We start from the raw sequence: 17460 nt of genomic DNA, 5'->3' as shown, positions 1-17460 counted from the left end.
ATTAATGTAGATAAATATTACTGCAAGGAAGTAATGGCCAAATACTCTCTGCATCATCTATATGCATTGGTTGGGGAGCGATTTTTCATTTCATACATCATTTGCTATTTCAGCATGTGGCAATTCTGCAAAATGAGGAAGGAGAATTAGAGAGTTGAAGAGCCCACCCCTTGTTCCTGCCGTTCCCAGCACTTGTGAGCGCGGGCACAAGGCGATTACTGTGCAGTTACTGGCCTGAGACGCATTTGGATGAGCTCATGAGAATCTTGTCCTGACCCTGTATTAGCCACCCTGTGCACCTTTTTTCTTCCCATCTTTCTGCCTCTCTCTTCTTTGCTCAGCTTTAACGCAACCATTTAGGTTTAATCTCCTTTCCCACCCTCCCCCAAACCTCCACTTCACTGTATTCTGCATTTTTCCAGTGTAATTGATCCCAGCATATAACACACAACTACCAGCCCTTTCCCCTAACTCCAATAAGAGCTCATACCCCACTGAAGTAATCTTTCCCACCTGGGCTGCTCCTGTGGTTTCATATCACTTAATCCTCCCCCATGAGCTGAGGACGAATTTAAGGTAACATCTGCTCGGCTTTATGTTGGTTGTGTTCATACTGGGGGTCCCATGGTTCCCATCATCAAGCAAGCGGGAGGAACAAAAGCCAGAGCCCCATTTTTTCTGGGAGATAACCGACTCTGCTGGGCTCACCCTGCTATTAGAGAGCCCATTAAAATCGAGGATGTAGGTTCAGTAAATTTATTCTTCCGGATCACTGTGCTTATTCAGCCTGCCTATTTTCCCCTCGAGTTTCTTCGTAAATTCATTTCCCCCGGCTCCCTCCCCATTGCTGGTGGCACTGGGCTGTGAGGTAGGAGCTGAGCCGCCTGCCCCTCGGCAAGCCACAGGCTCGGGTGGTCCTGCACCTCGGTGGTCCCACAGCTAGCAGTGTTGGCATGCCAGCGACGCTGCGGAGCTGCGTTTGAAGTCTTCTGCTGGAAAGAGCTACCAAATTTGCTTTGTGGTGACTGCTCCTTAAAGGCAAGGGGCACCCTCACGCAGCACCCGGCCAGCAACACCCACGCTCCCTGCAAAAGCTGTGGTCAGCAGGGAGGTGTGGGAAATGCAAAGTGTTTCAGGTGCCTGCTGATCCCAGGGACGTATCTGAAGGTCATCTCCTCTGTCATACTGCAAGTGGGGGGGGGACGACTAAAGGGTGTCTTTCTGAAGATCTCTTCCTCTTACGGTCTCACGCCATGCAGAGCTCATTCATCTCCGCAGTGTGCTGCTGCACTCCTTGAAGTGAGCCATCATTTCATTTTCGGTGACTTCCTAATGTGTTTGTTCCTTTTTTTTCCCCAAGCAACAGCACAGGCATTGCTGCATTTGGCAAAAGAACAAAGCCTTATTGTTCAAAGCCTGCGCGCTCCAGTATCAGCTGGGACAAACACACCATTGCACTCCTAGACCTCAATCTCAAAAGCCAGCTGGACAAAGGGTGAAAAGGCTCAAAATCACATGTTAGAAAAAGCCTTTACCTTTATCTTGTCTCTAAAGGACTCTGTCAAGTAAAGTTTTCTATCCGTGCTTTCTTTTTGCCAATAATATCTCCAGAAACCTGAAAATAGCATCTCTTTCTCTATTGATTTGTCCCCCTGAGAAGAACTGGCTTCTCCCCCTCCGACTGACATGGCTCATCATGTCGATCTGCTTATGCAACTCCATTATCAATGAATGTCAGCATGGCTCTGGTCACACAAAGCGAACCCACTATCCATTTCTTTGCAACTGTGTGGCAGCAACAGCTCTCCCAGGAGTCTCCTCCGTGGGCTGCACCTCCCGAGGCAGGTGCTGGGGTGATGCTTCAGCTCTCACACAGTTCTGTCCCAGCGTGGACCCTGGCAGCAAGTGGTGGATGAAGCCCAGGAGGCTAGTGCCTCGGTTTGAAACTACTTTGTAGCCAACTAAAACATGCATTGCTAGTATAAAATATCTTTTTGCAGTGTCCAATTTTTATGTCATAATTATGCCTGGAAAAAAGGGCAGGTTTTTTTTTTTTGACGTGCTTATCTACACTTCAGAAGCGTGGACCTGGTTACTTTGCCACAAAACACCTATATAATTCTTTCCCTTTAAGCCAGACTTCTCAGCCTTCAATTATTTTTGTGGTTCCCCCTGCTCCTCCTCCAGCCTGGCTGCCACGCTGATCAGGAGGCATCCAGAAGGAAAGATTGCACAACAGCGATCAGACAGTTGCTTATCTCTCTGCCCTGGGATATATCATGCAGCCCAAAACCCTCCTGAGACTTTTTCTGTTGATGTGACAAATTGTAAACTCCTGTCCAATTTCCTGTGTGCTAACCCTGCAACGTCTTTCACTGCATTTGGGTCTCCTCCTCCCATAGGGTGTCTTAATTTTGGACTATTTCCTCCCTAGACAAATTAGTCTGTTTGTCCTTTGAGCTAGGTCATTTTCTCCCCATGTCCCATATCTTTTTTTGTCCTTTTGTGTTATATTCCATTCCTGGCTGTTGATTGCATCTCCTCCCCAATATAGTATCAATTGCAGTTTTAATAAACATGCTGTCTAATGCTTTTTCTAGATCATTAATGAAGATGGTAAATAAAACTGGAGCTAACACCAGTTTCTAGTAATAACCCTACTGGATGCCTCCCCGCAAGCTGACAGTTTTGTCGTTGATCACTATTCATCACCATGCCTGAACGTCAGTGTCCCCATGTGAGGTAATTTATATTCATTTAACACCATTCATCACAGAATCAGAGAAAACCACGGCTAGAAAGGACCTCAAGAGGCTGATTTCAGAAATATTCCTGAAGTTTCCAGCCCACTCTTAAACACTGACAAGGATAGAGGTTTCATATCCTTGCCAGACAGGTGGGTTTAGTGCTCCTTAGCCTTCCCTTTTGCCAGGCATCTGACTTTAACCTCTCTTGCTGCAATTCAGGCCCTTGTTTCTTGCCACACTCGCAATGGACATAGAGAACTGTCTGGAGAACAGCTTATCCCCTCCTCCTCCAGTGATATCTTTCACACACTTGAAAATTATTGCATCTCCCTTAGCCTCCTTCTTGCTGGAGTAAACAACCCCCTTTGAACAAATATTCTTCCGCAAGTCCTGTTTTCTAGACCTTTCATCCCACTTTCTTGCAGACTCTCCTGAGCTGGGTAAAGATCGCAGCAGCACCGCATGAAGCAGAAATATCAGCCGTGTATTTTACAGGCAGAGCTTGTCTTTGAATGCCCTGGTATGGTGACTGCCTTGTGTGTGACAAAACGGCACTTTTTATTTGTTTCAGGTTCCTGAGTTGCTGCATATCTCTCATTTTGTCCCTGTGCAGCTGATTGTACCTACCTCTGTGCATCGCTTTGCTTCTCTCCTTATGGAGTTGCATCCTGTTTTTCAGACCTTGTTCAGATCTCTAACATGTCAGGATGATTTTTTATTCTAATCCTCTTCTCTCATGTCCTTGTGTCTCACCTCAGCTTGGTGTCATCTGCATATGTGATAAGGATGCTCACTATTCCATCATCCCGTGGCTGGACCTCTGTTGAACGCTACCCAACCCTTCCCTGTATTTTGACAAAAACGCCTTCTTTCTGAGGACAGTTTTCCAGCTGGTTTTTACCCCTTCCTTCAGGTAATTTGTCCAGGGCGTGCTTCCTTAGCGTGCATCTTGTAACGTGAAGTGAGATGATACCAAAGGCCTTGCCAAAGCCAAGACACAAGATGTCTCCTGTTTTGTCTGTATCCAGAAGCCCTGTCGCAGGATGAAATTAGGTCGACTTGACATGATTTGCTCCTGGCAAATCAGGGCTGGCTGTTCCTCTTCTCTCGGTTGTTTCCTAGGTGCTGATGATTAGTTTGTTTAATTATTTGTTCCAGTGCATTTCCAGGAACCGAAATCAAGATGACTGGTCGTAGCTGCCTCTTGTTTCCCCTTTCCGCAGCCAGGCAGGCTGCTGCTCTGTGAGGAGCCCACGCTGCTCCCAAGGGATCCTGGAGGATCCCAGCCTGGGCCAGCCCCTGTGTGGAGCACCGCTGCCGTGCTGGCAGACCGCTGCTTTCCTCAGCCTTGCTCTGACCACCAGCCTATAGCCAGGACGCTTCCCTGCTCGCCTTCCTGTCCTGTGCTGGTTGTGTTTCCTTTTCATGTCTTTCTTGATTTTATCCATCACAATATATGCCAAACTTTGAAGAGAACCCTTAGCCATCCACATGCATCTCAGTCTTCTGTTTGCTCCTCCTTCCCTGCGAGGCCCCTGATGACTGACCAGCTTAGCCAGCTGATCTTTCCCAATATTTCTTAACCTTCATTTTCGCACTGGCATGACTTAACGTTTGTGCCACATTGCAATTGTTCCCATAGACAACGTCGACGCTCCTGAAAGTCTTTGTCCTTGGATTTGTTTCCCTGAGTGCCCGCGTACCAAGCTAGTGCGAATATCTGTGGTGCTCAGCAAAGCCTCTCAGCGGGGAAATGCAGAAACTCAGCCTTTCAATGAAATCGTGGAGTTGCCCACTTCCAACTGGACTTTCCCAACCTGCACAAGACTTCTTGTTTTCGGCAATTTCTTTGTCTCTTAGCAAGAGTAAGCACAGTAAGCCAAATTCTGACCTCATTTACACCAGTAAAATCTGGATCGGTGCCAGGAAACTGCTGAAGTTGTTTTGGGCTTACAGTGATGAGAATGAGAGCAGCATCTGCCTCATTAATTCCCCCAATCCACAGAAAGTAAATGATTCCAAGAGGAAATAGCTCCGCAGAAGGGAGCCCTGGAAAGAATTAGAGACTGACTTAATGGGATTAAGGGGAAAAAATGCTTTAGCAAATCCAAATCAATTCTCTCTTCAAAACATTCAAGGTGCCAAAATAAACACAAACACTGTTTTGGGAAGGAAAAGGTTAAAAAGCTATGAAAACAAAATATCTCGGCCTTTTCTAATGATGTCCCATAGCAGAATGAGCACAACCCAGAAAGGGTTGCTGAGTCAGCAATACCATACCTGCCGCTTGGTGTTTATCCATGGGGCTCTAGGGGTGGAAAGTCAAGTCTCTCATTTTATCCATGGGGCTCATTCTGCATTTTCAGGTTTGATAAAAAAGCCATGGAAACCAGACAGCATTACAAGCAGGGATGGGTGAACAGGTCTGGCACAATGAAAACCCCTCTGTCAGATGCCTGGCCAGCCTGACATCCAGTTCCTAGAGCCGTTCCTCCAGTTGTTGCTCTGGCTTTTTGTTCTGCATTTAATTACCATCTTTGCATGCTTCTTCACCCACTCCACACTGTGCATGGTGCTAGGATCAGATGTGCCAGAACTAAATAAGTATGTGCAAAGAGCCTGCTCCTGAGGTGTTGCCAGATACGCTAGGAGCTGCACTGCAGACGGTGTGTTTTTGTGCAGTCAGGTGGAAGGGGGAAATATTCTGAGCAACTGGCAAAGGCCAGCACCTTTTGGCCAGGCAGGTGAGCCTGCAGGCTGGTGGCAGGAGAGCAGGAAGGAGCACAGGGCTCATACTTGCCTGTTAGTAACAGCTGAAGGTGAGCAGGAGCTGTGACCTGCATATAGAAAATGCCTTCCTCCATCTCCTGCCAGTGAGGTGGCTGCCCCCATTTACCAGCCACCCTGCTCAACCCACCAGAAGAGCTGCAGCAAAATAGTTAAGAGGATGGCCAGACCTTTGAGTGACATGGGTGTTTCTTCTCTGGTTATATACAAGAGTGCACCTTGCCGAGGGCAGTCGAGTACTAAGGACACGCACTGGCCACTATGATGGTCTGAAGGCTTTTGAGGAAGAACAGGGCTTTACACAAAGATCCCCACACTCCAAAGTAAGCTTGGCTAAATGAAAGCATTCAGAGGGGGGAATTGCAAGAAAGTACAAGGGCCACAAAGCACTGATCTATTTCACATAATTTAGAAATTATAAGGCAACTTGATAACAGAATAGAAGTACTGCGATAGGAAAGAGATTTCTGAGCGTGGACTTCCATTTAGGACAAAAACCCACCATTGTGTGATCCAGTGGCTAGAAAGCAGAGGCAAGCCAGAGGCAGAGGAGAAAAAAAGCATGCGCTTGTTACATGAGGGTAACTAACCAAAGAAAAAGCTTTTCTAACACCCTGGTAGGCTCTCCAGACCTTGCAGTCTTTAAGCCAAGACTACATGACTTTCTAACAGATGCATGGCAGCTCGAACAGAAGTCAAGGGCCAGCATCAGAAATGACTGGGGGAGGTACGCTGGATCTCTTCTGCAATAGGTTACACTTGATGATCATAATGGTCTCTTCTGACCTTAAACAATGAATCCCTGACATTCAGCTGTGCTCAAGTGCGGCACTTTATTGTACAGCAGTTTGGGATCAAAAATAGCTGTTATCAGTGAATTAAACAGGAAAATTAACAACGTGGTTGCTCCAGCACCCCTTGTGCTCCTTAATTTAGTATTTCTTTATTTTATGTTGTCCTTAAATTTTTAGTGTGCTGCAGAACTGTGTATCGGATATGCAGAAGCACATTATAGGGGTAATTAGGAGGCAGCTGGAGGGTTTTGGCAGCTGGGAAGGGGACAACAAGCACTCTTGGCTCTTTGAGAGGCAGCGTGGATTTGTGGGAGAGGGACATTAGCTGAATGCTAAGATTGTCAGCAGGGAGAGTCAAAGGGGCTGACAATAGTATTTGCATCATCTTGAAATTAACCACTTCCACAGGAGAACAGTGTGCAGCAAAATAGGAGCTATTGTTCGGCCTTTAGACTGGTGATCTCTCAAATCTTGCAGCAAAAGGGTTTTTTTCAATGTGGAATGACTGGTTTAAACCCAAAGTATAGCTCCTGCTTGCACTGATGGCATTTACAGAGGCTTAAGGCCAAATGCTTGAGGAAAGCCCTGCTGTCACAAGACACGGCTCTTGGTGTGGTGTGTGCTGTAGATGCTGGTCCAGAACCAGGGTCTGTGCCCACAGTAGTGCGTGGCTGAGACAGGCTTTGCTTCACTTGCTTCACCTTGCCACAATGAGTCTGACTTGGGGTGTGTGTCCTCTGCAAACTGCAGAAACTGCTGCTCTGCTCCCTTGTTGCCCATGAAGGCTTAAACCTTGCAGCCAGAGAAGGATGGTCTGCGTAGGAACCTGGCTTTAGGAGGGACTGAAGTGAAGCTGGGGCTGGGGAGGCAGGACATGGACACATAAGGTGCTTCTCACTAGCATTTCAGTCTGGATGAAAGCAACACATCTCCTGGTCGTGCCACATAATTGTCGTTCAATGATTCACACTGTGGAAGAGGATTGGGACATGCAAACTGGGTTCCCCTTGGGTGATGCTGTGCTGGGAGAGGAGATGCAGGTGTGCACCTGAGATGCTCCAACCTGTGACTGCTTGGGCCACAGCTCCAGGCTGGAGCCAGTCACAAGTAAAACAGGCTGACAGCACACCAGTGCTGCTCTGCTGCTGCTCTGTTTGCTAAGACAGACACAGCCTTTACCCTCTGTGACTGTGTCAGTCAAAACACTCTAATGTCTTTCATTGCCCAAGATCAGAAGTGATTAAGTTAATTTATATTTCAGAAGGACCCATCAAAGGAACTGTCTTGGTCAGGGTATGATTATCAGAAAGGCCAGAGTGTTTTGTCTCTGTCCTGTGACTTACTGAAGATGCGAGGTTGCCTTTCTGCTGAGAACCAACTTGTTCCTGATCTCTGAAGTTTTCCTGATTGATATCTCCCCTGCCCTGAGCCAAGGCTGTGCTATTTTTTTGCTAATGTCTGAGGATTAATATAGGGGAAATATAAAGCAGTGAGGTTACATGACAGTCCTGGGCTTGGTTGTTTGAAGCCACCATAACCCTTCACTCTCCCCGGTCGACATCGCCACAGATGTGATTTCTAAGGTAAGCCATGAACCTCCAGGAGACCTGAAGGCTCAGCAGTAATCAAAAAGATCTGCTGTTCCTATGTATTGTGCTGCAGGTCCTGTAATTACTTTATTTAGATCCATTTTGTTGAATTGTACTTTGGTTCCTTCTTAGTTTTAATTATCTTTTCCACTTCCCTTGCATCTTTCTTGTAGAAGGAACTCAGGCTTCCAGCCAGGAGGGCCAAGGTCTTACTGGCATTGTCCTCACCTCCTCTGCTGGCATGCCCTTGGTGGAAACCATGCTGCAGCTCACTTTGGATGTCAAATGGGGTGGGGGTGGTCCAGCCTGGATGGCCACGCTGTTCCCCTAGGTGGGTACTGACGCTCTCTGCTACTGGAGGTACTTTCCTTACAGGTACACTTGCAGTGACGTCCTAGCTATCCAGCATCATTTAAGATCCTAAGCACTCTTCACATTATTAGGAACATTAACTCTGCTTATTTTCGCAAAATCCTTTCCAAGACGATCATGTATTTCCTTCCTCAAACTTAAAATTTCCCTTTTATTTTACATGGAGAAACTGTTGTTTGAGTTGCTGGATATCATTGGAGACTGATCCTCCCAATCTATGCCAATGAGGAGCAAACTGAATCCTATCTTATATGTAATTTCCCAATCAGAGAACAAAATGCTTTGGCAATCTGGATCAAAGGCACTATGTAAAGTCATGATTATTGTTGTTATAGTGAAATGAGCTACTGGAAAAATCATGTTGACTTCTTTGTAGGCTGCCTGCACCGTGGAGCCTTTGATGTCTAATGGCCTGGCACTGTATCTTGTGTAAGTATAGCCTATAAACAGAAATAGATAATGAATAAGTAAATTATTATTTATTATTTTTAGGACCTCAGAACACAATCCTATATACATGATGCAATAGAGGGTGAAAAGCTATTAGAAAGAGACTAATAGGTAGGGCCTTTCATTTGATCCAGCATGGACATTTTTTACATACTTTCCATCCCATTTTAGATAGACATTCAGTCAGCGAGATGAGGTGTTAGTTCTGACTATACATCTCGAAACTTTATGTTGTTGGCAAACCAAAGCGAACAAAAAGGATGTTCTGTGTGAACTCCACAAAACGGCTAGGGATGACGGGGGATGAAGGGTCAGGGCTCCTTGAAATTCAGTTGGCTCTCGACATTATTCTTCCAGGCCAGAGGAAATCTCATGTGTGTTGTGAAAACCCCTTTCTTGTATTCCAGAATCCTCCTCCATCTCTAAAAGAATTGGGAAAAAAAACCTTTAAAGCTGGATTGCGATTTGCTGTCACTCTGCTGTGCAAGGTCCCCACAGTGATGCTTCTGCCCCGCAGCGGCTGAGCAGCCACCGACGCTTTGGGGCTGTGGTGACCTCCCTCCAAAAGCCACAAAAAACCACAAAAGTGGCTGCCTGGCTGCGGCTGCTAGAGGGGCAGAGCCACAAACCTCCAAAACCTGCCTCACCTCCCGGGTTAGCCAGGCTCCCTGCCTTGTGGCTGCCGCAGTATGCCACGTCCCCGTGTTTCGCCACGTGGTTTTCCTGAACCTCTCTGCTCCCCAAACTCCTCCAACAGGGATGAGCACAGAAGGTGGGCAGGGGGGATGGTGTCCCCTTGACTGTCCCCAGCCTGTGTTCCTGGAAGCACCTCTGGCACAGGTGCTTGGGGAGGGGACCCTTTTGGGGCTGTTTCTTAGCAGGAAGCAGAAAGCGGAGTCCTGATGAGGCATCTCTCGTTAACTGCCTGTCTCCTCCAGGCTGTAAAGTAGGTGGGAAGATGGGGAGAAGGCTTCTGCCACTTACCCTGTACGTGGGCCAAGGTGGCACGGGTGCTGTTGCCAGACACATCGCTGCATGTTCTGCCAGCTATGCTGGGGTGCTGACAGAAAACGCAGCACGAAGGGGAAAGCCAGCACTGGCACGGGGTGCCGGGGGGAAAGCACATGCCCCTGTGGGGCAAGCTCCGCAGCCCAGGGTGATGGCGTAGGTTGGATCTTGCATCTTGTTTGTTCTCTTGCAACATTGGAGGCTATGGAAGAGGTGTCCTCCAGTGCCCCCAGAAGCCTCTGGAGACCTTCCACCACCAAGGTTTTGCTAGGAGGTTGATATGTCCCCAAGGGATTAACATCCAGGTTTGGGATACGGCTGGAGCAGCCCTGACCTTCCCTCCTCCAGGACCTGCTGTCACCATGTGTGGGCCCAACAGGAGAGGGGAAGGTAGCAAGGAAACATCAGGAAACTTCTGAAGTTGCTAATTAAGCAACTTTAAGTTATAAACATTTTTAATTGGACTAATTTTTTGTGTCACATACTATCTCTTGATGAGACGAGTCCTAAAATTAAAGCTGTTTTAATATCACTCTCTCTCTCTCTCCCTCCACCTCCCTACCCTGCTTGTCTTTCTGGTCACAAAGTAGAAACCACTGAGGCTTTCTGGGCTTTGCTGAACACTGCTATTTTTAAGGTGATGTATTTGATTTACTTTAAATCTGACCAAAAACTCCACCTTGGGACCAGACCTCCTTTATCAATGCTGCAGCTAACTTTCTGCTTTTGCATGTAGATTTTTAAGGAGGAAAGGCAAAAATTGAGCTTGTAAGAGATGCTAGCTCACCACCTTAATGATGGTAGCACCATCTTTAATGTAACCTTTGCCCAGGGACACTGCAGCATATCACTGTCTCCCTGTGATAAATGCTACATCATCATCTCTTTTTCTTTCTTTCTTTTTTTATTAAATGTTTTTTAAATGACAGAAACGGGTTTGTATTGAATTATAAGATCCAAACACCATCAGGTTTTCCTGTCCTCTCCTTTGTCACTGTCACGGGCCAACCAACACTCTCCAGGCTTTAAGGGACTGGGGACTGTGGTCCAGGCTGTGCAGGTCATGCTCTGTTCTGCCCTGGGAATAGCTAAAGACATCAGATTTCAGCCTTCCTCTTATGAGCCGATTACTACTTCACGTGTGCCTGCCTTCCTATCTATTGTGCAAGACCAATTTTAAACCCAAGGCCTCAAAATTAATGACTCTGTGATTGCACAGCACTATGAGATCCTTTCCCAAGGGACTGAGGAGCGGGAGGACAGACACAGAAGGAGCTGAAGGGGGTCTGTACATTAAACTCTGGGGGATTTATAACCTGCCCTGCCAAGAGGTGCTGGATACTTTTGGAAGCAGCAAGATGTGGTCCTGGCAGCTTCATCAGTTCAGCACTAAGGCTGGGTGTTTCACAGCTTGCATAACCCTGATTTGCTTCAGGATTTTGCTGAGGGGTATGATGCCAAGGGCTGCACTGTAGAGGTTTTATTTCACTTCCAGGAGGCTGCTTGCCATTTTTACATTATCTCACATGGTCATGGAGCACTGCAGGTAATAGAAACCTTTAGTTTTCATTGATTATTCATGGCACAGTTTGCTTTGCTAGGCGTCCTCACAGGCCACAGAGCCTGCAGCCTCCCAGCACACATAAGGGGACATATTTCCTCACCACAGACAGTTTGGCTTGAAAATTTGCTTGAAGCATTCCAGCTCTGCAGGTAACAAGCATTTAGGTGGCTTTGACTCTGAAATCCTAAACAGCTCCTCACCAAGCACTTATGCTACCTCTGGCCCTCCTGGTACCACCAGCCCAGCTGCTGCCCCTGGGTGGGTTTGGTAGCCCCTGTTTGCCAGGGCACTGCTCCAAGCTACCCCCTCCTTCCATCCAGCCATGAACTCCATGTGCTAACCCTGATCTCTGCCCTGCAGGGAGCCAACCTGAGTCCCTGCCAGTGTGAGCTGGGACCTAGCAAGGCCTCCGAGGAAATGTTGGAACTCAGAGTTCCATTTCACTTTAAATTTTGGGGGGAAATCCTGAACGGCTCTTTATGAAGACTGTATTTTTGCAGCAGCCTGTTTCCTCTTTCCGTCTCCTTCTTTCCTTTCCCCACCTCTTTGTCTGCTAAATAAAACAACCTACATTTTTGACCTGAATTACTTTACATGTCCCTGAAGGCATGTGCAGCTCCCAGGACTGTAGGAGGGTTTTCTTCTTTGGTACGGTTAGATACCATCATTAGACATGACAGTCAAGCTGGATCCCCCTAGTCTGAACACTATAATTGTATTTTGCCATACAAACAATAACTGCATGTATTTCTGTAGTGCCAGCTGTCAGGGAGAGGAGCTTGGGCTGCTTTACAAAGGGGCAGGCATCAATCCTGTGGGCAAAATACCTCCCCATTTCTGCAGGTGAGATGTGGGGAAGTTAAATAATTGCCAGCATCACTCAGTGAGGACCTGAATCTGCCTGCATCTGTATTCACCTAAATCACCAATACCTCCAATGCTGCTGGAGGACGAACGAGCAGCAGACCAAAACCAGGACCCCAATCTGAAGGCAGCTCCCCCCTGCCCCCGCATCATCCCGCCTCTGCCCTGCTAGCCTTTGCCTCTCCCCCAGGCAGCCACCCAGTTCCCTGCAGGATGCCTGAGGACCACATGCCCTTGGAGCAGTAGCAGCAGGACGGGGTGGGGATGTCCTCTCCCCTGCCTTCGCCTCTCTGAAGCTAAACCCCTCCAGAGAGGCTGTGTGTCAGACCTTAGCAAAGCCCTGCTCAAATCACACATTCCAAGTCATGAATTTTTTGAAAGGACAATGAAATTGCCCATTCTGGCCCATTTTAACATTCTCTGGTATAACATGCATGGCAGACCCGGCTGAATTAAACCAGCCGTACTAATTTCTCTTGTTATAGCAGCCCTGTGTAACACACAAAATGCTTGGCTTTGGAGGATAATATTATAAAGAAGGACACTGTAATTTAGTGGCTCATTTAATGCGAACCAAGAGAAATATGAGGCATGCCAATGCTGCATCGAGGCTCTATTTATATCCTTTTGGTGTACAGTATGATTTATAATAAAGGATCATTTTTATATAGTATTAGCTCAGTAATGGAGCTTACTGGGTTACCATGTCTGAAGTTAGGAAATATTGCATTAGGAGAAACTCTGCAAATGCCGTGTAAGAATAGCCCTTCCTTCAGTATTAAATCATGATTCCAAGCTTCCTAAAATAAATACTAATGCACTCTGTTTACCTGGGAATCTCGGCTTTTGTTAATGCAGCAGGAGGATCTCCACCCCTGAGCTCAGAAGTTGTTGCATGCAGCCTCACAAAGTTCATTTTGTAGCTCCCAGCCCCGCTGCTCAGCACCCTCTGGCACTGGGAGCATCCTCCTCTGCCAGGAGCCTGGGAGGAGGGCGAAAGGCAGAGAAAGCAGAAGAGCCCTGTTATGCTGGGGAGTGCAGTATCATAGCTTATGGGAAGCAGTTCCTTCCTCCATCCCCCAGTGCATGAAGCACTGCAGCCCCTGCACCTCTTCTCTGCCCTGGGGCTGCCAGCGGGGAGGAGGAAGGGCCAGGGCTTACCCCCTCAGAGTTTTTCTGAAGGCCACACAGCAAGTAAGTGGTGGAGCCAGGATGAGAGCAGAGCCGCTTCTGGCACCTCGCCCTCTGCATGATTCAGAGCTTGTTTCTGAAGCAAGAGGACTGGGTAAAGTTTCATTTGTCTATCTAGAAAGCAGCGCGTTCTGCTTCCCATTTAAAGCTTGGGAGCCTCATGATGATTCAGAGCACACGCAGGAATGCGCCTGTACGCTGGCTTTTAGTGCCAGCATAACGCCTGCCAATGAGGAGTTCTGCCATGCAGGTGGGTAAAGGAATGAGATTGGGTTTAGAAACTGGGGGGAAGTAATCAGCTGGAGGATGCCAGGGAAAAGGAAGAGTTTGCACAGGCATGGCAATACCTTTGCAAATGTCACTCCCACCAAAGCTGAAGTGCCAGGTGGCAAGATGCAGAGGGTTTGCTTTAAAGCAGCTGGCTGAGCAGGGCACCGCAAGCTCACTGCAGGGAGCTGGTGTTGCTCACCCATTGAGGAAAGATGCTTGGCCCTTCCAGTCCCCCACACAGGGCAGAAAGGACCTGCACGAGGCTGCAGTACCCCTGCTGCCATGCCCCAGTACCCCCGCTGCCATGCCCCGGTGCCAGAACACCTCTGACTGGCTTCCCCAGCTGGAGCTTGGCTTTTGGGGCACAAGGTGACAGTCTGATGCTTTTCAAAGCCCTTCAATGATAGAGTTGATGGCTACCCTGTCCATTCTGGACCAACCTGCAGTAGTGGCAGCTGTGATGAGACCACCTTAGGTGCCACCCATAGCATCACATGCAGCTGGCAGCCTGTGCAAGCATGTGCCCCCAGCCCAAGCTCCCTCCTGGTCCATGCCGAAACAGGTATCACCCTGCAGCCCCTGGCATGTGCTGCCTTTCCAGAGGACAGTCCCCCTGCTCCCTGCTCTCCCAGCCCCACGGGCACACAGCCATCGTTTTCAGCCAGGAAGGTGACATGCAGGAGCAGACAAAGCCGGAGCTGACTCTGCTTCCCGCTGAACCAACCTCAGGGAAATTACCCAGCCACTCTGAATAAAAATGAATTAAGTAGCCTGGCAGTAACTCAGCCCATATTTTATTAACTTGGCCAGAACCAAGTAACGTTAATCCACCTCCCTGAAATTTCTTTTTTACAGCCAGGCTCTAATACATGAAAATGTGCTGGCAAAGTTTTCAGCAGGTTACAACCCTCCGGTTAGTAGCAACCTCACGGGGGGGGGGGGGGGGGGGGTATCACTTGGGTAGGGGATAAGCTGCAGCGTGGAGCCCCGCACAGCCCACCTGAGCACTGAGGCAGTGGGTGATGCCTTCCCCAGCCACTTGCCATGTCACCTTGGGAAAATGCCCTGTGGCTCATCGCTTTTGGGGTAAGGGATGCCAGGGTGCCTGAGGGGCCTTGGTGGTCACTGTCAAGGTTAGGGACCAGCTCTGGCCCAGAGGGGTGAATGTCTCTGCAGAGGTGCCTCCCTTTCCCCAGCCCACTGGGTAGGGAAACAACTTTTCTTGGCTCAGCAAATGCTGTGTCTCAGTTTCTCTACAGAACTTGCTGGGGGGGGGGGGGGGGGGGGACACGCATCTGCGCAAGCCACTAGATATGATGCCTCAATACCTCCCCTTGCTTTAGACACTGAGGTGCACACCAGGGAGGAGTTTGGCATCTAAAGACAGGCAAAAATCACCTTCTGCACAGGTTCCCCCCTCTGGACCACCCACCAAACATGGTGGAGGCCAGGAAGGTGCAGCAAAGCGGGATGCTGCCTGCCAGGGGCCCAGAGCTCCTGCTGCTGGCCCCATGGGGGTTGCTGGGTGGGAAGAGCTCCCAGGGAGGTCTTCAGTGGATGGCAACCCACTGGGACCCCGGGGTCTTCTCCCCATGTTTCACAAATACTGCTTTTAAGCTTAGTGCTGGTGAGGGGGTTGCTGTTGCGAGTCCTCGAAGAGGCTGTGGGGCAAATTAGCATCTCCCCCACCCTCTGTATCCTCATGCCCCACGAAAGCCCTAGCAAGAAATAAAACTGCCCTGCTCTCCTTGTTTATTAGCAATAATAATCCTAATAATACTTCACACATCAGTAAGAACTTCCATCTGAGGAAATGAGAGCACTTTACAGACATTAATGATTTAAGATGCTTAGCCCATCTCTGAGATACCTAAGGAAAACCATCCTCTTTTTCACAAATGGGAAGCTGAATCAAACTGTAGATAAGTGACTTACAGCCACGCAGGAAGGCAGCAGAGAGGTATGGTGAGAGTCCAGTCTCCTTCCCTACCACCTGTGACCACGACTCCCCTGTGCTGTTTTTCAGCCAGCTTTTCCATGCCCACGGTGCTCCTCTGGAGCCATCAGAGGAGCTGTTGCAGGCTCTTGGGGGCCAGACCCAACTTGCTCACTGCAAGGGGGCTGTTTGCCTTCCCAGCGCCCACTTGTTCAAGGTGGGCTGGTCCTTGGGTGACTGCAGCTGCTTGCTACTGCTTCTGGGGTATGTGACCAGGTTTGTTCCGGCAGTTCCTGCATTTTGGGATGCCCTTGGGGTGAGGTGATGCCCTGCACTCCATAAATGACCCCAGTCCTCGGGACAGGCAGGGGACCCCGCTGTGGGTTTGAAGAGGAGGGTGCCCCAGGGACGGGTTGGGTGTTGCATCCCATCCCAGGCAGCCTTATCTGTCCTTTCACTGCAACCTCGCCTGCAAACACGCTGCGGCCGTATCGGCTGCCGGGCTGGCTGCGAACACGGCCGCCATCGCCCAGCGGCTGTCCCATTGCCTGCAGGGTGGGTGTGGGGAGAAGGAACCCTATTATAAATATTTGGATGAACTCCAGCTCACTGCACAGTGAACTTTTTGTATATAGCTGCTTTGTAAAATGAAACTAGCCCGTGCCTCTCTGGGTGGAAAAAGAAAGCGAGCGGGGACCACACCTCTTTTATTATGTGCGCAGATCTGCCCATCGGGGTCTGGCAGCACTTGCCTAGTTAAATGAAATACTCATTATAAACATGGGACTACCGGGTGGCTGATTGTTAACTGTTTAGGGCACATTTTGATATAGTACGATTTGGCCTGGACCACGGGCCGAAATGGTATTTTCCGCCTTGAGACATGACCAGATCTGGGTTGCCTGCTTCCCTCTGCGATGCAGAGCTTATAAATAACCCCCTTCTCATCCTCAGAACAGCTTCTTGGTGGTGTGGTGGGTTTTTTTCAACATGAGAAGGGAAAAAAAAAAAAAAAAAAGCAGGCAAGCAATAGTGAAAGTGCCACCATGTTGTTCTATTTTAAATCCTGCTTGCCTGCAATTTCGCATGCAGGCAGGGGAGGAGACCACTGGGTCAGCCCACCACCTCCTGCCCGGCCGCTGCGGTGTGCGTGTGCCTGCGTGCACTCATTGTTTTATCCTCACGTCACCTTTCAGCCTGTGCCTCTCGCCTTACCTCCATCCCTGAAATCTTTGATTAATAGGTTTGCTTGCTTTTTATATCCACACATGTGGTGCATCTGGAGCAAGGCGTGCCTTCGCTTTCTTATTTTTTTATCTCCCTCCCTATCTATATGTGCGCTTTATTTTTTTTTTTATTATTTTTTTTTTTTAACTTTACTTGCGACTGCCATGGCAACTGTTACATGTTTGGCAAAAAGCTTACGGAGAAGAAAAGGGGCTCAGCACTCAGCTGGCAGATGTCCAGTGTAATCATGCCGCAGCGCCGAAATGAGGCCTTTGGCCGGCTGCCCAGCGAGGGAGAACAAAGATGTCAGTTCCCCGTGTTGGCGGCGGTGCTTGTTTGGCACCCTTATATGGTTTCCCAGAACTCCTCGCCTTGGCGGCTTTCCATTCCCTTTAGGGCAGCAAACAGGATTAGCACACACAGACTTGTTTTTCTCTTTTCTCCTCCAACTGTTCCAATGACATCATCCCTGCTGCATTCAGCTGCCAGCAGGGTGACTTTGGGGGTGGTGGGGTTTTTTTTTTGGGGGGTGGTTTTTTTTTCCCCTTCTCTTAAAAAAACCACCACCGTGCACACACCAGCAAGCACGATGGTTTAGGTAACACTTGCACACCTTTCTTGTTAAATTAAAGCCCCCTAAGTGCAGCAAGCTGGGGTGAAC

The 17460-nt window shown here is 48.6% G+C and overlaps 2 long non-coding RNA genes across 2 annotated transcripts; one reads left to right on the top strand and one right to left on the bottom strand.

The window, feature by feature from the left end:
* Window positions 1-7973: 7973 nt before the first annotated feature.
* On the top strand, window positions 7974-10274 carry LOC129736376 (uncharacterized). Its single transcript, XR_008732876.1, has 2 exons — window positions 7974-8248; window positions 8666-10274. It is a non-coding gene; the product is annotated as an uncharacterized LOC129736376 (long non-coding RNA).
* LOC129736375 (uncharacterized) lies at window positions 8743-13166 on the bottom strand. The gene is made up of 2 exons (XR_008732875.1): window positions 13006-13166; window positions 8743-9161 (listed from the first exon to the last, which is right to left on the bottom strand). It is a non-coding gene; the product is annotated as an uncharacterized LOC129736375 (long non-coding RNA).
* Between the last annotated feature and the right edge of the window lie 4294 nt (window positions 13167-17460).

Source organism: Falco cherrug, chromosome 6 (assembly GCF_023634085.1).
Source record: "Falco cherrug isolate bFalChe1 chromosome 6, bFalChe1.pri, whole genome shotgun sequence".
Classification (NCBI taxonomy): Eukaryota; Metazoa; Chordata; class Aves; order Falconiformes; family Falconidae; genus Falco; species Falco cherrug.
Note: the sequence above shows the minus strand (reverse complement) of the source record. Positions and strands in the feature narration are given on the sequence as shown.